Here is a 24,445-nt window from a genome sequence, read left to right as displayed (position 1 = left end):
CTATAACCCAGGAGTGACCACTGGCTGTCCAGTCTCTATAACCCAGGAGTGACCACTGGCTGTCCAGTCTCTATAACCCAGGAGTGACCACACTCTGTCCAGTCTCTATAATCCAGGAGTGACCACTGTCTGTCCAGTCTCTATAACCCAGGAGTGACCACTGGCTGTCCAGTCTCTATAACCCAGGAGTGACCACTGTCTGTCCAGTCTCTGTAACCCAGGAGAGACCACACTCTGTCCAGTCTCTATAACCCAGGAGTGACCACTGTCTGTACAGTCTCTATAACCCAGGAGTGACCACTGGCTGTCCAGTCTCTATAACCCAGGAGTGACCACACTCTGTCCAGTCTCTATAATCCAGGAGTGACCACTGTCTGTCCAGTCTCTGTAACCCAGGAGTGACCACACTCTGTCCAGTCTCTATAACCCAGGAGTGACCACTGTCTGTACAGTCTCTATAACCCAGGAGTGACCACTGGCTGTCCAGTCTCTATAACCCAGGAGTGACCACACTCTGTCCAGTCTCTATAATCCAGGAGTGACCACTGTCTGTCCAGTCTCTATAACCCAGGAGTGACCACTGGCTGTCCAGTCTCTATAACCCAGGAGTGACCATTTTCTGTCCAGTCTCTATAACCCAGGAGTGACCACTGTCTGTCCAGTCTCTGTAATACAGGAGTGACCACTGTCTGTCCAGTCTCTATAACCCAGGAGTGACCACTGTCCGTCCAGTCTCTGTAACCCAGGAGTGACCACTGTCTGTCCAGTCTCTATAACCCAGGAGTGACCACTGTCCGTCCAGTCTCTGTAACCCAGGAGTGACCACTGTCTGTCCAGTCTCTATTACCCAGGAGTGACCACTGTCTGTCCAGTCTCTATAACCCAGGAGTGACCACTGTCCGTCCAGTCTCTGTAACCCAGGAGTGACCACTGTCTGTCCAGTCTCTAAAACCCAGGAGTGACCACTGTCTGCCCAGTCTCTATAACCCAGGAGTGACCACTGTCTGTCCAGTCTCTGTAATCCAGGAGTGACCACTGTCTGTCCAGTCTCTATAACCCAGGAGTGACCACTGTCCGTCCAGTCTCTGTAACCCAGGAGTGACCACTGTCTGTCCAGTCTCTATTACCCAGGAGTGACCACTGTCTGTCCAGTCTCAATAACCCAGGAGTGACCACAGTCCGAGCAGCCCCTATAGCCCAGGAGTGACCACTGTCCGAGCAGTCTCTATAACCCAGGAGTGACCACTGTCTGTCCAGTCTCTATTACCCAGGAGTGACCACTGTCTGTCCAGTCTCTATTACCCAGGAGTGACCACTGTCTGTCCAGTCTCAATAACCCAGGAGTGACCACAGTCCGAGCAGTCTCTATAACCCAGGAGTGACCACTGTCTGTCCAGTCTCTATAACCCGGGAGTGACCACTGTCCGAGCAGTCTCTATACCCCAGGTGTGACCACTGTCTGTCCAGTCTCTATAACCCAGGAGTGACCACTGTCTGTCCAGTCTCTATAACCCAGGAGTGACCACTGTCTGTCCAGTCTCTATAACCCAGGACTGACCAATGTCTGTCCAGTCTCTATAACCCAGGAGTGACCACTGTCTGTCCAGTCTCTATAACCCAGGAGTGACCACTGTCTGTCCAGTCTCTATAACCCAGGAGTGACCACTGTCTGTCCAGCCTCTGTAACCCAGGAGTGACCACTGTCTGCCCAGTCTCAATAACCCAGGAGTGACCACTGTCCGAGCAGTCTCTATAACCCAGGAGTGACCACTGTCCGAGCAGTTCTATAACCCAGGAGTGACCACTGTCTGCCCAGTCTCTATAACCCAGGAGTGCCCACTGTCCAAGCTGCCTCTATAATCCAGAAGTGACCACTGTCTGCCCAGTCTCTGTAACCCAGGAGTGACCACTGTCTGTCCAGTCTCTGTAACCCAGGAGTGACCACTGTCTGTCCAGTCTCTATAACCCAGGAGTGACCACTGTCTGCCCAGTCTCTGTAACCCAGGAGTGACCACTGTCTGTCCAGTCTCTGTAACCCAGGAGTGACCAATGTCTGTCCAGTCTCTGTAACCCAGGAGTGACCACTGTCTGTCCAGTCTCTATAACCCAGGAGTGACCACTGTCTGCCCAGTCTCTGTAACCCAGGAGTGACCACTGTCTGTCCAGTCTCTGTAACCCAGGAGTGACCACTGTCTGTCCAGTCTCTGTAACCCAGGAGTGACCACTGTCCGAGCAGCCTCTATAACCCAGGAATGACCACAGTCCAAGCAGCCTCCATAGCCCAGGAGTGACCACTATCCGAGACTGCCTCTATAACCCAGGAGTCACCACTGTCCGAGCAGTGTCTATAACGCAGGAGTGACCACTCTCAGATCAGTCTCTATTACCCAGGAGTGACCACTGTCCGAGCAGTCTCTATAACCCAGGAGTGACCACTGTCTGTCTTGTCTCTATAACCCAGGAGTCACCACTGACCGAGCAGCCTATATAACCCGGGAGTGACCACTGTCCGAGCAGCCTCTATAAGCCAGGAGTGACCACTGTCTGTCTTGTCTCTATACCCCTGGTGTGACCACTGTCCGTCCAGTCTCTGTAACCCAGGAGTGACCACTGTCCGAGCAGTCTCTATAACCCAAGAGTGACCCCTCTCAGTCCAGCCTCTATAACCCAGGAGTGGCCACTGTCCGAGCAGTCTCTATACCCCAGGTGTGACCACTGTCTGTCCAGTCTCTATAACCCAGGAGTGACCACTGTCTGTCCAGTCTCTATAACCCAGGAGTGACCACTGTCTGCCCAGTCTCTATAACCCAGGAGTGACCACTGTCTGTCCAGTCTCTATAACCCAGGAGTGACCACTGTCTGTCCAGTCTCTATAACCCAGGAGTGACCACTGTCTGTCCAGTCTCTATAACCCAGGAGTGACCACTGTCTGTCCAGTCTCTATAACCCAGGAGTGACCACTGTCCGTGCAGCCTCTATAACCCAGGAGTGACCACTGTCTGTCCAGTCTCTATAACCCAGGAGTGACCACTGTCTGCCCAGTCTCTATAACCCAGGAGTGACCACTGTCCGTGCAGCCTCTATAACCCAGGAGTGACCACTGTCTGCCCAGTCTCTGTAACCCAGGAGTGACCACTGTCTGTCCAGCCTCTATAACCCAGGAGTGACCACTCTCCGAGCAGCCGCTATAATCCAGGAGTGACCACTGTCTGCCCAGAGTCTATACCCCAGGAGTGACCACTGTCTGTCCACTCTCTGTAACACAGGAATGACCACTGTCCGTGCAGCTTCTTTAACCCAGGAGTGACCAATCTCTGTCCAGTCTCTATAGCCCAGGAGTGACCACTGTCCGAGCAGCCTCTGTAACCCAGGAGTGACCACTGTCCGAGCAGTCTCTATAACCCAGGAGTGACCACTGTCCGAGCAGTCTCTATAACCCAGGAGTGACCACTGTCTGTCCAGTCTCTATAACCCAGGAGTGACCACTGTCTGTCCAGTCTCTATAACCCAGGAGTGACCACTGTCTGTCCAGTGTCGATACCCCAGGAGTGACCACTGTCTGTCCAGTCTCTCTAACCCAGGAGTGACCAATGTCTGTCCAGTGTCGATACCCCAGGAGTGACAACTGTCTGTCCAGTCACTATAACCCAGGAGTGACCACTGTCTGTCCAGTCTCTATAACCCAGGAGTGACCACTGTCTGCCCAGTCTCTATAACCCAGGAGTGACCACTGTCTGTCCAGTCTCTATAACCCAGGAGTGACCACTGTCTGTCCAGTCTCTATAACCCAGGAGTGACCACTGTCTGTCCAGTCTCTATAACCCAGGAGTGACCAATGTCTGTCCAGTCTCTATAACCCAGGAGTGACCACTGTCTGTACAGTCTCTATAACCCAGGAGTGACCACTGTCTGTCCAGTCTCTATAACCCAGGAGTGACCACTGTCTGCCCAGTCTCTATAACCCAGGAGTGACCACTGTCTGTCCAGTCTCTATAACCCAGGAGTGACCACTGTCTGTCCAGCCTCAAAAACCCAGGAGTGACCACTCTCCGAGCAGCCGCTATAATCCAGGAGTGACCACTGTCTGCCCAGAGTCTATACCCCAGGAGTGACCACTGTCTGTCCACTCTCCGTAACACAGGAGTGACCACTGTCCGTGCAGCTTCTTTAACCCAGGAGTGACCACTGTCTGTCCACTCTCTGTAACACAGGAGTGACCACTGTCCGTGCAGCTTCTTTAACCCAGGAGTGACCAATTTCTGTCCAGTCTCTATAACCCAGGAGTGACCACTGTCTGTCCAGTCTCTATAACCCAGGAGTGACCACTGTCTGTCCAGTCTCTATAACCCAGGAGGGACCACTGTCTGCCCAGAGTCTATACCCCAGGAGTGACCACTGTCTGTCCACTCTCCGTAACACAGGAGTGACCACTGTCCGTGCAGCTTCTTTAACCCAGGAGTGACCAATTTCTGTCCAGTCTCTATAGCCCAGGAGTGACCACTGTCCGAGCAGCCTCTGTAACCCAGGAGTGACCACTGTCCGAGCAGTCTCTATAACCCAGGAGTGACCACTGTCCGAGCAGTCTCTATAACCCAGGAGTGACCACTGTCTGTCCAGTGTCGATACCTCAGGAGTGACCACTGTCTGTCCAGTCTCTATAACCCAGGAGTGACCAATGTCTGTCCAGTGTCGCTACCCCAGGAGTGACAACTGTCTGTCCAGTCACTATAACCCAGGAGTGACCACTGTCTGTCCAGTCTCTATAACCCAGGAGTGACCACTGTCTGTCCAGTCTCTATAAACTCAGGAGTGACCACTGTCTGTCCAGTCTCTATAACCCAGGAGTGACTACTGTCCGAGCAGCGTCCATAACCCAGGAGTGACCACTGTCTGTCCAGTCTCTATAAACTCAGGAGTGACCACTGTCTGTCCAGTCTCTATAACCCAGGAGTGACTACTGTCCGAGCAGCGTCGAAAACCCAGGAGTGACAACTGTCTGTCCAGTCTCTATAACCCAGGAGTGACCACTGTCCGTGCAGCTTCTTTAACCCAGGAGTGACCACTCTCTGTCCAGTCTCTATAGCCCACGAGTGACCACTTTCCGAGCAGCTTCTATAACCCAGGAGTGACCACTGTCCGAGCAGTCTCTATAACCTAGGAGTGACCACTGTCAGTCCAGTGTCTATAACTCAGGAGTGACCACTGCATTCCAGTGTCGATACCCCAGGAGTGACAACTGTCTGCCCAGTCTCTATAACCCAGGAGTGACCACTGTCAGTCCAGTGTCTATAACTCAGGAGTGACCACTGTCTGTCCAGTCTCTATAACCCAGGATTGACCACTGTCTGTCCAGTGTCGATACCCCAGGAGTGACAACTGTCTGCCCAGTCTCTATAACCCAGGAGTGACCACTGTCTGTCCAGTCTCTATAACCCAGGAGTGACCAATGTCTGTCCAGTGTCGATACCCCAGGAGTGACAACTGTCAGTCCAGTCTCTATAACCCAGGAGTGACCACTGTCTGTCCAGTCTCTATAACCCTGGAGTGACCACTGTCTGTCCAGTCTCTTTTAACTCAGGAGTGACCACTGTCTGTCCAGTCTCTATATCCCAGGAGTGACTACTGTCCGAGCAGCGTCTATAACCCAGGAGTGACCACTGTCTGTCCAGTCTCTATAACCCAGGAGTGACCACTGCCTGTCCTGACTCTGTGACCCAGGAGTGACCTCTGTCTGAGCTACCTGTATAACCCAGGAGTGACCACTGCCTGCCCAGTCACTATAACTCGGCAGTGACCACTGTCTGTCCAGTCTCTATAACTCAGGAGTGACCACTGTCTGTCCAGTCTCTATAACCCAGGAGTGACCACTCTCTGTCCAGTTTCTATAAACTCAGGAGTGACCACAGTCTGTCCAGTCTCTATGACCCAGGAGTGACCACTGTCTGTCGAGTCTCTATAACCCAGGAGTGACCACTGTCTGTCCAGTCTCTATAACCCAGGAGTGACCAATGTCTGTCCAGTGTCGATACCCCAGGAGTGACAACTGTCTGTCCAGTCTCTATAACCCAGGCGTGACCACAATCCGAGCATTCTCAAAAACCCAGGACTGACCACTGTCCGAGCAGTCTCTATTACCCAGGAGTGACCACTGGCTGTCCAGTCGCTATAACCCAGGAGTGACCACTGGCTGTCCAGTCTCTATAACCCAGGAGTGACCACTGGCTGTCCAGTCTCTATAACCCAGGAGTGACCACACTCTGTCCAGTCTCTATAATCCAGGAGTGACCACTGTCTGTCCAGTCTCTATAACCCAGGAGTGACCACTGGCTGTCCAATCTCTATAACCCAGGAGTGACCACTGTCTGTCCAGTCTCTATAACCCAGGAGTGACCACACTCTGTCCAGTCTCTATAACCCAGGAGTGACCACTGTCTGTACAGTCTCTATAACCCAGGAGTGACCACTGGCTGTCCAGTCTCTATAACCCAGGAGTGACCACACTCTGTCCAGTCTCTATAATCCAGGAGTGACCACTGTCTGTCCAGTCTCTATAACCCAGGAGTGACCACTGGCTGTCCAGTCTCTATAACCTAGGAGTGACCACTGTCCGAGCAGTCTCTATAGCCCAGGAGTGACCACTGGCTGTCCAGTCTCAATTACCCAGGAGTGACCACTCTCTGTCCAGTCCCTATAATCCAGGAGTGACCACTGTCTGCCCAGTCTCTATAATACAGGAGTGACAACTGTCTGTCCAGTCTCTATAACCCAGGAGTGACCATTGTCTGTCCAGTCTCTATAACCCAGGAGTGACCACTGTCTGTCCAGTCTCTGTAATCCAGGAGTGACCACTGTCTGTCCAGTCTCTATAACCCAGGAGTGACCACTGTCCATCCAGTCTCTGTAACCCAGGAGTGACCACTGTCTGTCCAGTCTCTATAACCCAGGAGTGACCACTGTCTGTCCAGTCTCTGTAACCCAGGAGTGACCACTGTCTGCCCAGTCTCAATAACCCAGGAGTGACCACTGTCTGTCCAGTCTCTGTAACCCAGGAGTGACCACTGTCTGTCCAGTCTCTGTAACCCAGGAGTGACCACTGTCTGTCCAGTCTCTAAAACCCAGGAGTGACCACTGTCTGCCCAGTCTCAATAACTCAGGAGTGACCACTGTCCGTCCAGACTCTGTTACCCAGGAGTGACCACTGACTGTGCAGTCTCTAAATGCCAGGAGTGACCACTGTCTGCCCAGTCTCAATAACCCAGGAGTGACCACTGTCCCAGCAGCCCCTATAGCCCAGGAGTGACCATTGTCCGAGCAGTCTCTATAACCCAGGAGTGACCACTGTCTGTCCAGTCTCTATAACCCGGGAGTGACCACTGTCCGAGCAGCCTCTATAACCCAGGAGTGACCACTGTCTGCCCAGTCTCTATACGCAGGAGTGCCCACTGTCCGAGCTGCCTGTATAATCCAGGAGTGACCACTGTCTGCCCAGTCTCTGTAACCCAGGAGTGACCACTGTCTGCCCAGTCTCAATAACCCAGGAGTGACCACTGTCCGAGCAGCCTCTATAGCCCAGGAGTGACCACTGTCCGAGCAGTCTCTATAACCCAGGAGTGACCACTGTCTGTCCAGTCTCTATAACCCAGGAGTGACCACTGTCTGTCCAGTCTCCATAACCCAGGAGTGACCACTGTCCGAGCAGCCTCTATAACCGAGGAATGACCACTGTCTGCCCAGTCTCTATAACCCGGGAGTGATCACTGTCCGAGCAGTTCTATAACCCAGGAGTGACCACTGTCTGCCCAGTCTCTATAACCTAGGAGTGCCCACTGTCCGAGCTGCTTCTATAATCCCGGAGTGACCACTGTCTGCCCAGTCTCTGTAACCCAGGAGTGACCACTGTCTGTCCAGTCTCTGTAACCCAGGAGTGACCACTGTCTGTCCAGTCTCTATAACCCAGGAGTGACCACTGTCTGTCCAGTCTCTGTAACCCAGGAGTGACCACTGTCCGAGCAGCCTCTATAACCCAGGAGTGACCACAGTCCAAGCAGCCTCCATAGCCCAGGAGTGACCACTATCCGAGACTGCCTCTATAACCCAGGAGTGACCACTGTCTGTCCACTCTCTGTAACACAGGAGTGACCACTGTCCGAGCTGCCTCTATACCCCAGGAGTGACCACTGTCCGAGCAGCCTCGATAACCCAGGAGTGACCACTGTCTGTCCAGTGTCTATAACCCAGGAGTGACCACTGTCCGAGCAGTCTCCATAACCCAGGAGTGACCACTGTCTGTCCAGTTTCTATAACCCAGGAGTGACCATGTCTGTCCAGTCCCTGTACCCCATGAGTGACCACTTTCCGAGCAGTGTCTATAACGCAGGAGTGACCACTCTCAGATCAGTCTCTATTACCCAGGAGTGACCACTGTCCGAGCAGTCTCTATAACCCAGGTGTGACCACTGTCTGTCTTGTCTCTATAACCCAGGAGTCACCACTGTCCGAGCAGCCTATATAACCCTTGAGTGGCCACAGTCCGGTAAGCCTCTAGAACCCAAGAGTGACCACTGTCTGTCTTGTCTCTATAACCCAGGAGTGGCCACTGTCCGAGTAGCCTATATAACCCGGGAGTGACCACTGTCCGGGCAGCCTCTATAACCCAAGAGTGACCATTGTCTGTCTTGTCTCTATAACCCAGGAGTGACCACTGTCTGTCTTGTCTCTATACCCCAGGTGTGACCACTGTCTGTCCAGTCTCTGTAACCCAGGAGTGACCACTGTCCGAGCAGTCTCTATAACCCAAGAGTGACCCCTCTCAGTCCAGCCTCTATAACCCAGGAGTGGCCACTGTCCGAGCAGTCTCTATACCCCAGGTGTGACCACTGTCTGTCCAGTCTCTATAACCCAGGAGTGACCACTGTCTGTCCAGTCTCTATAACCCAGGAGTGACCACTGTCTGTCCAGTCTCTATAACCCAGGAGTGACCACTGTCTGTCCAGTCTCTATAACCCAGGAGTGACCACTGTCTGTTCAGTCTCTGTAACCCAGGAGTGACCACTGTCTGTCCAGTCTCTATAACCCAGGAGTGACCACTGTCTGTCCAGTCTCTATAACCCAGGAGTGACCAATGTCTGTCCAGTCTCTATAACCCAGGAGTGACCACTGTCTGTCCAGTCTCTATAACCCAGGAGTGACCACTGTCTGTCCAGTCTCTATAACCCAGGAGTGACCACTGTCTGTCCAGTCTCTATAACCCAGGAGTGACCACTGTCTGTCCAGTCTCTATAACCCAGGAGTGACCACTGTCTGTCCAGTCTCTATAACCCAGGAGTGACCACTGTCTGTCCAGTCTCTATAACCCAGGAGTGACCACTGTCTGTCCAGTCTCTATAACCCAGGAGTGACCACTGTCTGTCCAGTCTCTATAACCCAGGAGTGACCACTGTCCGTGCAGCCTCTATAACCCAGGAGTGACCACTGTCTGTCCAGCCTCTATAATCCAGGAGTTACCACTCTCCGAGCTGCCGCTATAATCCAGGAGTGACCACTGTCTGCCCAGAGTCTATACCCCAGGAGTGACCACTGTCTGTCCACTCTCTGTAACACAGGAGTGACCACTGTCCGTGCAGCTTCTTTAACCCAGGAGTGACCAATCTCTGTCCAGTCTCTATAGCCCAGGAGTGACCACTGTCCGAGCAGCCTCTGTAACCCAGGAGTGACCACTGTCCGAGCAGTCTCTATAACCCAGGAGTGACCACTGTCCGAGCAGTCTCTATAACCCAGGAGTGACCACTGTCTGTCCAGTGTCGATACCCCAGGAGTGACCACTGTCTGTCCAGTCTCTATAACGCAGGAGTGACCAATGTCTGTCCAGTGTCGATACCCCAGGAGTGACAACTGTCTGTCCAGTCTCTATAACACAGGAGTGACCACTGTCTGTCCAGTGTCTATAACCCAGGAGTGACCACTGCCTGTCCAGTCTCTATAAACTCAGGAGTGACCACTGTCTGTCCAGTCTCTATAACCCAGGAGTGACCACTGTCTGTCCAGTGTCTATAACCCAGGAGTGACCACTGCCTGTCCAGTCTCTATAAACTCAGGAGTGACCACTGTCTGTCCAGTCTCTATAACCCAGGAGTGACTACTGTCCGAGCAGCGTCTATAACCCAGGAGTGACCACTGTCTGTCCAGTCTCTATAACCCAGGAGTGACTACTGTCCGAGCAGCGTCTATAACCCAGGAGTGACCACTGTCTGTCCAGTCTCTATAACCCAGGAGTGACTACTGTCCGAGCAGCGTCTATAACCCAGGAGTGACCACTGTCTGTCCAGTCTCTATAAACTTAGGAGTGACCACTCTCTGTCCAGTCTCTATAACCCAGGAGTGACTACTGTCCGAGCAGCGTCTATAACCCAGGAGTGACCACTGTCTGTCCAGTCTCTGTAACCCAGGAGTGACCACTGTCCGTGCAGCTTCTTTAACCCAGGAGTGACCACTCTCTGTCCAGTCTCTATAGCCCAGGAGTGACCACTTTCCGAGCAGCCTCTATAACCCAGGAGTGACCACTGTCCGAGCAGTCTCTATAACCCAGGAGTGACCACTGTCAGTCCAGTGTCTATAACCCAGGAGTGACCACTGCCTGTCCAGTGTCGATACCCCAGGAGTGACAACTGCCTGCCCAGTCTCTATAACCCAGGAGTGACCACTGTCTGTCCAGTCTCTATAACCCAGGAGTGACCAATGTCTTTCCAGTGTCGATACCCCAGGAGTGACAACTGTCTGTCCAGTCTCTATAACCCAGGAGTGACCACTGGATGTCCAGTCTCTATAACCCTGGAGTGACCACTGTCTGTCCAGTCTCTTTTAACTCAGGAGTGACCACTGTCTGTCCAGTCTCTATATCCCAGGAGTGACTACTGTCCGAGCAGCGTCTATAACCCAGGAGTGACCACTGTCTGTCCAGTCTCTATAACCCAGGAGTGACCACTGCCTGTCCAGTCTCTGTGACCCAGGAGTGACCTCTGTCTGAGCTACCTGGATAACCCAGGAGTGACCACTGCCTGCCCAGTCATTATAACCCAGCAGTGACCACTGTCTGTCCAGTCTCTATAATTCAGGAGTGACTACTGTCTGTATAGTCTCTATAAACTCAGGAGTGACCACTGTCTGTCCAGTCTCTGTAACCCAGGAGTGACCACTGTCTGCCCAGTCTCAATAACCCAGGAGTGACCACTGTCTGTCCAGTCTCTGTAACCCAGGAGTGACCACTGTCTGTCCAGTCTCTAAAACCCAGGAGTGACCACTGTCTGCCCAGTCTCAATAACTCAGGAGTGACCACTGTCCGTCCAGACTCTGTTACCCAGGAGTGACCACTGACTGTGCAGTCTCTAAATGCCAGGAGTGACCACTGTCTGCCCAGTCTCAATAACCCAGGAGTGACCACTGTCCGAGCAGCCTCTATAGCCCAGGAGTGACCACTGTCCGAGCAGTCTCTATAACCCAGGAGTGACCACTGTCTGTCCAGTCTCTATAACCCGGGAGTGATCACTGTCCGAGCAGTTCTATAACCCAGGAGTGACCACTGTCTGCCCAGTCTCTATAACCCAGGAGTGCCCACTGTCCGAGCTGCCTCTATAATCCCGGAGTGACCACTGTCTGCCCAGTCTCTGTAACCCAGGAGTGACCACTGTCTGTCCAGTCTCTGTAACCCAGGAGTGACCACTGTCTGTCCAGTCTCTATAACCCAGGAGTGACCACTGTCTGTCCAGTCTCTGTAACCCAGGAGTGACCACTGTCCGAGCAGCCTCCATAGCCCAGGAGTGACCACTATCCGAGACTGCCTCTATAACCCAGGAGTGACCACTGTCTGTCCACTCTCTGTAACACAGGAGTGACCACTGTCCGAGCTGCCTCTATACCCCAGGAGTGACCACTGTCCGAGCAGCCTCGATAACCCAGGAGTGACCACTGTCTGTCCAGTGTCTATAACCCAGGAGTGACCACTGTCCGAGCAGTCTCCATAACCCAGGAGTGACCACTGTCTGTCCAGTTTCTATAACCCAGGAGTGACCATGTCTGTCCAGTCCCTGTACCCCATGAGTGACCACTTTCCGAGCAGTGTCTATAACGCAGGAGTGACCACTCTCAGATCAGTCTCTATTACCCAGGAGTGACCACTGTCCGAGCAGTCTCTATAACCCAGGAGTGACCACTGTCTGTCTTGTCTCTATAACCCAGGAGTCACCACTGTCCGAGCAGCCTATATAACCCTTGAGTGGCCACAGTCCGGTAAGCCTCGAGAACCCAAGAGTGACCACTGTCTGTCTTGTCTCTATAACCCAGGAGTGGCCACTGTCCGAGTAGCCTATATAACCCGGGAGTGACCACTGTCCGGGCAGCCTCTATAACCCAAGAGTGACCATTGTCTGTCTTGTCTCTATAACCCAGGAGTGACCACTGTCTGTCTTGTCTCTATACCCCAGGTGTGACCACTGTCTGTCCAGTCTCTGTAACCCAGGAGTGACCACTGTCCGGGCAGTCTCTATAACCCAAGAGTGACCCCTCTGAGTCCAGCCTCTATAACCCAGGAGTGGCCACTGTCTGTCCAGTCTCTATAACCCAGGAGTGACCACTGTCTGTTCAGTCTCTATAACCCAGGAGTGACCACTGTCTGTCCAGTCTCTATAACCCAGGAGTGACCACTGTCTGTCCAGTCTCTATAACCCAGGAGTGACCAATGTCTGTCCAGTCTCTATAACCCAGGAGTGACCACTGTCTGTCCAGTCTCTATAACCCAGGAGTGACCACTGTCTGTCCAGTCTCTATAACCCAGGAGTGACCACTGTCTGTCCAGTCTCTATAACCCAGGAGTGACCACTGTCTGTCCAGTCTCTATAACCCAGGAGTGACCACTGTCTGTCCAGTCTCTATAACCCAGGAGTGACCACTGTCCGTGCAGCCTCTATAACCCAGGAGTGACCACTCTCTGTCCAGCCTCTATAACCCAGGAGTGACCACTCTCCGAGCAGCCGCTATAATCCAGGAGTGACCACTGTCTGCCCAGAGTCTATACCCCAGGAGTGACCACAGTCTGTCCACTCTCTGTAACACAGGAGTGACCACTGTCCGTGCAGCTTCTTTAACCCAGGAGTGACCAATCTCTGTCCAGTCTCTATAGCCCAGGAGTGACCACTGTCCGAGCAGCCTCTGTAACCCAGGAGTGACGACTGTCCGAGCAGTCTCTATAACCCAGGAGTGACCACTGTCCGAGCAGTCTCTATAACCCAGGAGTGACCACTGTCTGTCCAGTCTCTATAACCCAGGAGTGACCAATGTCTGTCCAGTGTCGATACCCCAGGAGTGACAACTGTCTGTCCAGTCTCTATAACCCAGGAGTGACCACTGTCTGTCCAGTGTCTATAACCCAGGAGTGACCACTGCCTGTCCAGTCTCTATAAACTCAGGAGTGACCACTGTCTGTCCAGTCTCTATAACCCAGGAGTGACCACTGTCTGTCCAGTCTCTATAAACTTAGGAGTGACCACTGTCTGTCCAGTCTCTATAACCCAGAAGTGTCTACTGTCCGAGCAGCGTCTATAACCCAGGAGTGACCACTGTCTGTCCAGTCTCTGTAACCCAGGAGTGACCACTGTCCGTGCAGCTTCTTTAACCCAGGAGTGACCACTCTCTGTCCAGTCTCTATAGCCCAGGAGTGACCACTTTCCGAGCAGCCTCTATAACCCAGGAGTGACCACTGTCCGAGCAGTCTCTATAACCCAGGAGTGACCACTGTCAGTCCAGTGTCTATAACCCAGGAGTGACCACTGCCTGTCCAGTGTCGATACCCCAGGAGTGACAACTGCCTGCCCAGTCTCTATAACCCAGGAGTGACCACTGTCTGTCCAGTCTCTATAACCCAGGAGTGACCAATGTCTGTCCAGTGTCGATACCCCAGGAGTGACAACAGTCTGTCCAGTCTCTATAACCCAGGAGTGACCACTGTCTGTCCAGTCTCTATAACCCTGGAGTGACCACTGTCTGTCCAGTCTCTTTTAACTCAGGAGTGACCACTGTCTGTCCAGTCTCTATATCCCAGGAGTGACTACTGTCCGAGCAGCGTCTATAACCCAGGAGTGACCACTGTCTGTCCAGTCTCTATAACCCAGGAGTGACCACTGCCTGTCCAGTCTCTGTGACCCAGGAGTGACCTCTGTCTGAGCTACCTGTATAACCCAGGAGTGACCACTGCCTGTCCAGTCTCTATAACCCAGGAGTGACCACTGCCTGCCCAGTCACTATAACCCAGCAGTGACCACTGTCTGTCCAGTCTCTATAACCCAGGAGTGACCACTGCCTGCCCAGTCACTATAACCCAGGAGTGACCACTGCCTGTCCAGTCTCTGTGACCCAGGAGTGACCTCTGTCTGAGCTACCTGTATAACCCAGGAGTGACCACTGCCTGTCCAGTCTCTATAACCCAGGAGTGACCACTGCCTGCCCAGTCACTATAACCCAGCAGTGACCACTGTCTGTCCAGTCTCTATAACCCAGCAGTGACCACTGCCTGTCCAGTCTCTATAACCCAGGAGTGACCACTGCCTGCCCAGTCACTATAACCCAGCAGTGACCACTGTCTGTCCAGTCTCTATAACTCAGGAGTGACCACTGTCTGTCCAGTCTCTATAACCCAGGAGTGACCACTCTCTGTCCAGTTTCTGTAAACTCAGGAGTGACCACAGTCTGTCCAGTCTCTATAACCCAGGAGTGACCACTGTCTGTCGAGTCTCTATAACCCAGGAGTGACCACTGTCTGTCCAGTCTCTATAACCCAGGAGTGACCAATGTCTGTCCAGTGTCGATACCCCAGGAGTGACAACTGTCTGTCCAGTCTCTATAACCCAGGAGTGACCACTATCTGTCCAGTCTCTATAACCCAGGAGTGACCACTGCCTGTCCAGTCTCTATAAACTCAGGAGTGGCCACTGTCTGTCCAGTCTCTATAACCCAGGAGTGACTACTGTCCGAGCAGCGTCTATAACCCAGGAGTGACCACTGTCTGTTCAGTCTCTATAAACTCAGGAGTGACCACTGTCTGTCCAGTCTCTATAACCCAGGAGTGACCACTGTCTGTCCAGTCTCTGTAACCCAGGAGTGACCACTGTCCGTGCAGCTTCTTTAACCCAGGAGTGACCACTCCCTCTCCAGTCTCTATAGCCCAGGAGTGACCACTTTCCGAGCAGCCTCTATAACCCAGGAGTGACCACTGTCCGAGCAGTCTCTATAACCCAGGAGTGACCACTGTCAGTCCAGTGTCTATAACTCAGGAGTGACCACTGCCTGTCCAGTGTCGATACCCCAGGAGTGACAACTGTCTGCCCAGTCTCTTTAACCCAGGAGTGACCACTGTCTGTCCAGTCTCTATAACCCAGGAGTGACCAATGTCTGTCCAGTGTCGATACCCCAGGAGTGACAACTGTCTGTCCAGTCTCTATAACCCAGGAGTGACCACTGTCTGTCCAGTCTCTATAACCCAGGAGTGACCACTGTCTGTCCAGTCTCTATAACCCAGGAGTGACCACTGCCTGTCACGTCTCTGTGACCCAGGAGTGACCTCTGTCTGAGCCACCTCTATAACCCAGGAGTGACCACTGCCTGTCCAGTCACTATAACCCAGCAGTGACCACTGTCTGTCCAGTCTCTGTAACCCAGGAGTGACCACAGTCTGTCCAGTCTCTATAAACCAGGAGTGACCACTGTCTGTACAGTCTCTATATCCCAGGGGTGACCACTGTCCGAGCAGCGTCTATAACCCTGGAGTGACCACTGTCTGTCCAGTCTCTATAACCCAGGAGTGACCACTGTCTGTCCAGTCTCTAAAACCCAGGAGTGACCACTGTCTGTCCAGTCACTTTGACCCAGGAGTGACCTCTGTCTGAGCTGCCTCGATAACCCAGGAGTGACCACTGTCTGTCCAGTCTCTATAATCCAGGAGTGACCACTCTCTGTCCAGTCTCTATAACCCAGGGGTGACCACTGTCTGTCCAGTCTCTATAACCCAGGAGTGACCACTCTCCCTCCAGTCTCTATAACCGAGGAGTGACCACTGTCTGTCCAGTCTCTATAACCCAGGAGTGACCAATGTCTGTCCTGTGCCGATACCCCAGGAGTGACAACTGTCTGTCCAGTCTCTATAACCCAGGAGTGACCACTGTCTGTCCAGTCTCTATCACCCAGGAGTGACCACTGTCTGTCCAGTCTCTATAAACTCAGGAGTGACCACTGTCTGTCCAGTCTCTATAACCCAGGAGTGACCACTGCCTGTCCAGTCTCTATAACCCAGGAGTGACCTCTGTCTGTCCAGTCTCTGTAACCCAGGAGTGACCACTCTCTGTCCAGTCTCTATAACCCAGGAGTGACCACTGTCTGTCCAGTCTCTGTAACCATGGAGTGACCACTGTCTGTCCAGTCTCTGTAACCCAGGAGTGACCACTGTCTGTCCAGTCTCTATAACCCAGGAGTGACCACTGTCTGTCCTGTCTCTATAACCCAGGATTGACCACTGTCTGTCCAGTCTCTGTAACCCAGGAGTGACCACTGTCCGAGCAGTCTCTATAACCCAGGAGTGACCACTGTCTGTCCAGTCTCTATAACCCAGGAGTGACCACTGTCCGAGCAGCCTCTATAACCCAGGAGTGACCACTGTCTGTCCTGTCTCTATAACCCAGGATTGACCACTGTCTGTCCAGTCTCTGTAACCCAGGAGTGACCACTGTCTGTCCAGTCTCTATAACCCAGGAGTGACCACTGTCTGTCCAGTCTCTATAACCCAGGAGTGACCAATGTCTGTCCAGTGTCGATACCCCAGGAGTGACCACTGTCTGTCCAGTCTCTATAACCCAGGATTGACCACTCTCTGTCCAGTCTCTATAACCCAGGAGTGACCACTGTCTGTCCAGTCTCTATAACCCAGGAGTGACCACTGTCTGTCCAGTCTCTATAACCCAGGAGTGACCACTGCCTGTCCAGTCTCTATAACCCAGGAGTGACCACTGTCTGTCCAGTCTCTATAACCCAGGAGTGACCACTCTCTGTATAACCCAGGAGTGACCACTGTCCGAGCAGCCTCTATAACCCAAGAGTGACCAATGTCCGAGCAGCCTTTATAACCCAGCAGTGACCACTGTCCGAGGAGCCTTTATAACCGTGTACACACATTTCTAATCTCTTCCCATGACATGAGGCATTTGTCTATCAATTGAAACCCAGTTTGTCCTTGATTGCTGCCAGATCGCAGATTCCTCTAAACCTTCCTGCCCTGAACTCAGCCTGCCTCTCCCACTCTCTCTTGCTCCAGTTCCCAAGCCCCTCTCACTGTGTAGCTGTCCCGCCTCTTGCCCTCCTGCAGTTTTCAAAGCTGTATACACTGTCTGGTTTTCCTGTTTGCTTTGACAGCCTCCTGCAATGTTACCTACTGCTGATCTTCATTCCACCTCTTCACGACTCCCCTCCTGACATTAGCCTGTCCACATTCCCAACATACACTTCACCAGAGACCTCCCAGAAATAGCTTTGGAGACCTTGACACATTGCCTCCTCTTCCAGCTGGCTCATTGAACACAGAGTGTGCCTGCCAGGACTCGCAACATATTCCTTCCCATATTGATGAGGAATGACTATGAGAGGAGCAGAGTGCCCCCTCACAGGGCGTCACATAGAATCAAACACTGTGGGACTGTTCTTAAATGTACCGGGCTTCGGTGTGTCTTTGGGAGGAATTGGGGGAAATAGGAGATTCTGGGTAGGTGGGGTTGGGGGATTTGGGGAGTTGGCGGGTTATTGGGTTTGGAGGATTTGTGGAGGGGGCAGGTTATTGGGATTGGGGGATTTCTGTAGGTGGAGGGCTTTTGGGATTTTCAGATTGAGCGACTTGTTGGAGGGGAGTTAATGGGATTGTGGGAATGCGGACAAGGAAAGTTATTGGGATTGCGCAATTGGAGGAGGAGGTGGGTTACTTGGATTGAGGAATTTGAGGAGGAGGTGGGTGAGTGGGATTGAGGGATTTAAGGAGGAGGTGGGTGAGTGGGATTGAGGGATTTGGGGAGGGGACGGGTTAGTGGGATTGAGGTATTTGGGGAGGGGGTGATTGAGTGTAATTGAGGGATTTGGGGAGGGGGTGGGTTAGTGGGATTGAGAGATTTGGGGAGGGGGTGATTGAGTGTGATTGAGGGATTTGGGGAGGGGGTGGGTGAGTGGGATTGAGGGATTTGGGGAGGAGGTGGGTGAGTGGGATTGAGGGATTTGAAGAGCTGGTGGGTTAGTGGGATTGAGGGATTTGAGGAGGAGTTGGGATTGAGGGATTTGGGGAGGGGGTGGGTTAGTGGGATTGAGGGATTTGGGGAGGAGGTGGGTTAGTGGGATTGAGGGATTTTACGAGGAGGTGGGTTAGTGGGATTGTGGGATTTGCGGAGGAGGTGGGTTAGTGGGATTTGGGGATTTGGGGAGGAGGTGGGTTAGTGGGAATGAGGGATTTGGGGAAGGGGTGGGTAAGTGGGATCGAGGGATTTGGGTAGGGGGTGGGTTAGTGGGATTGAGGGATTTGGGGAGGGGGTGATTGAGTGTGATTGAGGGATTTGGGGAGGGGGTGGGTGAGTGGGATTGAGGGATTTGGGGAGGAGGTGGGTGAGTGGGATTGAGGGATTTGAAGAGCTGGTGGGTTAGTGGGATTGAGGGATTTGAGGAGGAGTTGGGATTGAGGGATTTGGGGAGGGGGTGGGTTAGTGGGATTGAGGGATTTGGGGAGGGGGTGGGTGAGTAGGATTGAGGGATTTGGGGAGGAGGTGGGTTAGTGGGATTGAGGGATTTGGGGAGGAGGTGGGTAAGTGGGATTGAGGGATTTGGGGAGGAGGTGGGTAAGTGGGATTGAGGGATTTTACGAGGAGGTTGGTGAGTGGGATTGTGGGATTTGCGGAGGAGGTGGGTTAGTGGGATTTGTGGATTTGGGGAGGAGGTGGGTTAGTGGGAATGAGGGATTTGGGGAAGGGGTGGGTAAGTGGGATTGAGGGATTTGGGTAGGGGGTGGGTTAGTGGGATTGAGGGATTTGGGGAGGAGGTGGGTTAGTGGGATTGAGGGATTTGAGGAGGAGGTGGGTTCGTGGGATTGAGTGATTTGGGGAGGGGTTGGTTGAGTGGGATTGAGGGATTTGGGGAGGAGGTGAGTTAGTGGGATTGAGGGATTTGGGGAGGAGGTGGGTGAGTGGGATTGAGGGATTTTGCGAGGATGTGGATTAGTGGGATTGAGGGATTTGGGGAGGGGGTGGGTGAGTGGGATTGTGGGATTTGGGGAGGAGGTGGGTAAATGGGATTGAGGGATTTGGGGAGGGGGTGGGTTAGTGGGATTGAGGGATTTGGGGAGGGGGTGGGTGAGTGGGATTGAGGGATTTGGGGAGGAGGTGGGTTAGTGGGATTGTGGGATTTGGGGAGGGGATGGGTGAGTGGGATTGAGGGATTTGGGGAGGGGGTGGGTTAGTGGGATTGAGGGATTTGGGGAGGGGGTGGGTGAGTGGGATTGAGGGATTTGGGGAGGAGGTGGGTTAGTGGGATTGTGGGATTTGGGGAGGGGGTGGGTGAGTAGGATTGAGGGATTTTGCGAGGAGGTGGGTTAGTGGGATTCAGGGATTTGGGGAGGAGGTGGGTTAGTGGGATTGAGGGATTTGGGGAGGGGGGTAAGTGGGATTGAGGGATTTGGGGAGGGGTTGGGTTAGTGGGATTGAGGGATTTAGGGAGGAGGTGGGTTAGTGGGATTGAAGGATTTGGGGAGGAGGTGGTTGAGTGGGATTGAGGGGTTTGGGGAGGGGGTGAGTTAGTGGGATTGAGGGATTTGGGGAGGAGGTGAGCTGGTGGGATTGAGGGATTTGGGGTGGGGGCGCGTTAGTGGGATTGTGGGATTTGGGGAGGAGGTGGGTTAGTTGAATTGTGGGATTTGGGGAGGAGGTGGGTTAGTGGGATTGTGGGATTTGGGGAGGAGGTGGGTTAGTGGGATTGAGGGATTTGGGGAGGAGGTGGGTTAGTGGGATTGAGGGATTTGGCGAGGATGTGGGTAAGTGGGATTGAGGGATTTGGGGAGGGGGTGGGTTAGTGGGATTGAGGGATTTGGGGAGGAGGTGGGGTAGTGGGATTGCGGGATTTGGGGAGGGGATGCATTGAGTGGGATTGAGGGATTTGGGGAGGGGGTTGGTAAATGGGATTGTGGGATTTGGGGAGGAGGTGGGTTAGTGGGATTGAGGGATTTGGGGAGGAGGTGGGTTAGTGGGATTGAGGGATTTGGGGAGGTGCGTAAGTGGGATTGAGGGATTTGGGGAGGGGGGGTTCGTGGGATTGAGGGATTTGGGGAGGAGATGGATTGAGTGGGATTGAGGGATTTGGGGAGGAGGTGGGTGAGTGGGATTGAGGGATTTGTGGAGGAGGTGAGTTAATGGGATTGAGGGATTTGGGGAGGAGATGGATTGAGTGGGATTGAGGGATTTGGGGAGGAGGTGGGTGAGTGGGATTGAGGGATTTGGGGAGGAGGTGAGTTAGTGGGATTGAGGGATTTGGGGAGGAGATGGATTGAGTGGGATTGAGGGATTTGGGGAGGAGGTGGGTGAGTGGGATTGAGGGATTTGGGGAGGAGGTGGGTTAGTGGGATTGTGGGATTTGGGGAGGGTGTGGGTTAGTGGGATTGAGGGATTTTGCGAGGAGGTGGATTAGTGGGATTGAGGGATTTGGGGAGGGGGTGGTTGAGTGGGATTGAGGGGTTTGGGGAGGAGGTGGGTGAGTGGGATTGAGGGATTTGGGGAGGAGGTGGGTTAGTGGGATTGAGGGATTTGGGGAGGGGATGGGTTAGTGGGATTGAGGGGTTTGGGGAGGGGGTGGGTGAGTGGGGTTGAGGGATTTGGGGAGGAGGTGGGTTAGTGGGATTGAGGGATTTGGGGAGGGGATGGGTTAGTGGGATTGAGGGGTTTGGGGAGGGGGTGGGTTAGTGGGATTGCGGGATTTAGGGAGGGGGTGGGTGAGTGGGATTGAGGGATTTTGCGAGGAGGTGGATTAGTGGGATTGAGGGATTTGGGGAGGGGATGGGTTAGTGGGATTGTGGGATTTGGGGAGGAGGTGGGTTAGTGGGATTCAGGGATTTGGGTAGGAGGTGGGTGAGTGGGATTGAGGGGTTTGGGGAGGGGGTGGGTGAGTGGGATTGAGGGATTTGGGGAGGGGGTGGGTGAGTGGGATTCAGTGATTTGGGGAGGAGGTGAATTAGTGGGATTGAGGGATTTGGGGAGGAGGTGAGTTAGTGGGATTGAGGGATTTGGGGAGGAGATGGATTGAGTGGGATTGAGGGATTTGGGGAGGGGGTGGGTTAGTGGGAGTGAGGGATTTGGGGAGGAGCTGGGTGAGTGGGATTGAGGGATTTGGGGAGGGGGTGGGTTAGTGGGATTGAGGGATTTGGGGAGGGTGTGGGTGAGTGGGATTGAGGGATTTGGGGAGGAGGTGGATGAGTGGGATTGAGGGATTTGGGGAGGAGGTGGGTGAGTGGGATTTAGGGATTTGAGGAGGGGGTGGGTTGGTGGGATTGAGGGTTTTGAGGAGGGTGTCGGTGAGTGGGATTGAGGGATTTGGGGAGGTGGTGGGTTAGTGGGATTGAGGGATTTGGGGAGGGGTGCGTTAGTGGGATTGAGGGATTTGGGAGGAGGTGGGTGAGTGGGATTATGGGATTTGGGGAGGAGGTGGGTGAGTGGGATTGAGGGATTTGGGGAGGGGGTGGGTGAGTGTGATTGAGGGATTTGGGGAGGAGGAGGGTGAGTGGGATTGAGGGATTTGGGAAGGGGGTCGGTGAGTGGGATTGATGGATTTGGGGAGGGGGTGGGTGAGTGGGATTGAGGGATTTGGGGAGGGGGTGGATGAGTGGGATTGAGGGATTTAGGGAGGAGGTGCTTGAGTGGGATTGAGGGGTTTGGGGAGGGGGTGAGTTAGTGGGATTGAGGGATTTGGGGCGGAGGTGGTTTTGTGGGATTCAGGGATTTGGGGAGGAGCTGGGTGAGTGGGATTGAGGGGTTTGGGGAGGATGTGGGTAAGTGGGATTGAGGGATTTGGGGAGGAGGTGGGTTAGTGGGAGTGAGGGATTTGGGGAGGACGTGGGTAAGTGGGATTGAGGGATTTGGGGAGGGGGTGGGTTAGTGGGATTGAGGGGTTTGGGGAGGGGGTGGGTGAGTGGGGTTGAGGGATTTGGGGAGGGGGTGGATGAGTGGGATTGAGGGATTTGGGGAGGAGGTGGGTTAGTGGGAGTGAGGGATTTGGGGAGGACGTGGGTAAGTGGGATTGAGGGATTTGGGGAGGGGGTGGGTTAGTGGGATTGAGGGGTTTGGGGAGGGGGTGGGTGAGTGGGGTTGAGGGATTTGGGGAGGAGGTGGGTTAGTGGGATTGCGGGATTTAGGGAGGGGGTGGGTGAGTGGGATTGAGGGATTTTGCGGGGAGGTGGATTAGTGGGATTGAGGGATTTGGGGAGGGGGTGGGTTAGTGGGATTGTGGGATTTGGGGAGGAGGTGGGTTAGTGGGATTGAGGGATTTGGGGAGGAGGTGGGTTAGTGTGATTGAGGGATTTAGGGAGGGGTTGGGTTAGTGGGATTGAGGGATTTTGTGAGGAGGTGGATTAGTGGGATTGAGGGATTTGGGGAGGGGGTGGGTTAGTGGGATTGTGGGATTTGGGGAGGAGGTGGGTTAGTGGGATTGAGGGATTTGGGGAGGAGGTGGGTTAGTGGTATTGAGGGATTTGGGGAGGGGGGTAAGTGGGATTGAGGGATTTGGGGAGGGGGGTGTTAGTGGGATTGAGGGATTTGGGGAGGAGTTGGGTTAGTGGGATTGAGGGATTTGGGTAGGAGGTGGGTGAGTGGGATTGAGGGATTTGGGGAGGGGGTGGGTGAGTGGGATTGAGGGATTTGGGGAGGGTGTGGGTGAGTGGGATTCAGTGATTTGGGGAGGAGGTGAATTAGTGGGATTGAGGGATTTGGGGAGGAGGTGAGTTAGTGGGAGTGAGGGATTTGGGGATGAGATGGATTGAGTGGGATTGAGGGATTTGGGGAGGGGGTGGGTTAGTGGGATTTAGGGATTTGGGGAGGAGCTGGGTGAGTGGGATTGAGGGATTTGGGGAGGAGGTGGGTTAGTGGGATTGAGGGATTTGGGGAGGGTGTGGGTGAGTGGGATTGAGGGATTTGGGGAGGAGGTGGATGAGTGGGATTGAGGGATTTGGCGAGGAGGTGGGTGAGTGGGATTTAGGGATTTGAGGAGGGGGTGGGTTGGTGGGATTGAGGGTTTTGAGGAGGGTGTCGGTGAGTGGGATTGAGGGATTTGGGGAGGGGGTGCGTTAGTGGGATTGAGGGATTTGGGAGGAGGTGGGTGAGTGGGATTATGGGATTTGGGGAGGAGGTGGGTGAGTGGGATTGAGGGATTTGGGGAGGGGGTGGGTGAGTGGGATTGAGGGATTTGGGGAGGAGGAGGGTGAGTGGGATTGAGGGATTTGGGGAGGGGGTCGGTGAGTGGGATTGAGGGATTTGGGGAGGGGGTGGGTTAGTGGGATTGAGGGATTTGGGGAGGATGTGGGTAAGTGGGATTGAGGCATTTGGGGAGGTGGCGGGTTAGTGGGATTGCGGGATTTGGGGAGGGGGTGGGTTAGTGGGATTGAGGGATTTGGGGAGGAGGTGGTTGAATGGGATTCAGGGGTTTGGGGAGGGGGTGGATTTGTGGGATTGAGGGATTTGGGGCGGAGGTGGGTTAGTGGGATTGCGGGATTTGGGGAGGAGGTGGATGAGTGGGATTGAGGGGTTTGGGGAGGAGGTGGTTGAGTGGGATAGAGGGATTTGAGGAGGGTGTCGGTGAGTGGGATTGAGGGATTTGGGGAGGGGGTGGATGAGTGGGATTGAGTGATTTGGGGAGGAGGTGGGTGAGAGGGATTGAGGGATTTGGGGAGGATGTGGGTGAGTGGGATTGAGGGATTTGGGGAGGATGTGGGTGAGTGGGATTGAGGGATTTGGGGAGGAGGTTGGTTAGTGGGATTGAGGGATTTGGGGAGGGGGTGGGTTAGTGGGATTGAGGTATTTTGGGAGGAGGTGGGTTTGTGGGATTGAGGGATTTGGGGAGGAGGTTGGTTAGTGGGATTGAGGGATTTTGGGAGGAGGTGGGCGAGTGGAATTGTTGGATTTGGGGAGGGGGTGGGTGAGTGGGATTGAGGAATTTGGGGACGAGGTGTGTTAGTGGGATTGAGGGATTTTGGGAGGAGGTGGGTTAGTGGGATTGAGGGATTTTGGGAGGAGGTGGGTTAGTGGGATTGAGGAATTTGGGGAGGGGGTGGGTGAGTGGGATTGAGGGATTTGGGGTGGAGGTGGGTTAGTGGGATTGAGGGATTTGGTGAGGGGGTGGGTGAGTGGGA

The sequence above is a fragment of the Scyliorhinus torazame genome, chromosome 4 (assembly GCF_047496885.1).
Source record: "Scyliorhinus torazame isolate Kashiwa2021f chromosome 4, sScyTor2.1, whole genome shotgun sequence".
Taxonomy (NCBI): domain Eukaryota; kingdom Metazoa; phylum Chordata; class Chondrichthyes; order Carcharhiniformes; family Scyliorhinidae; genus Scyliorhinus; species Scyliorhinus torazame.
Note: the sequence above shows the minus strand (reverse complement) of the source record.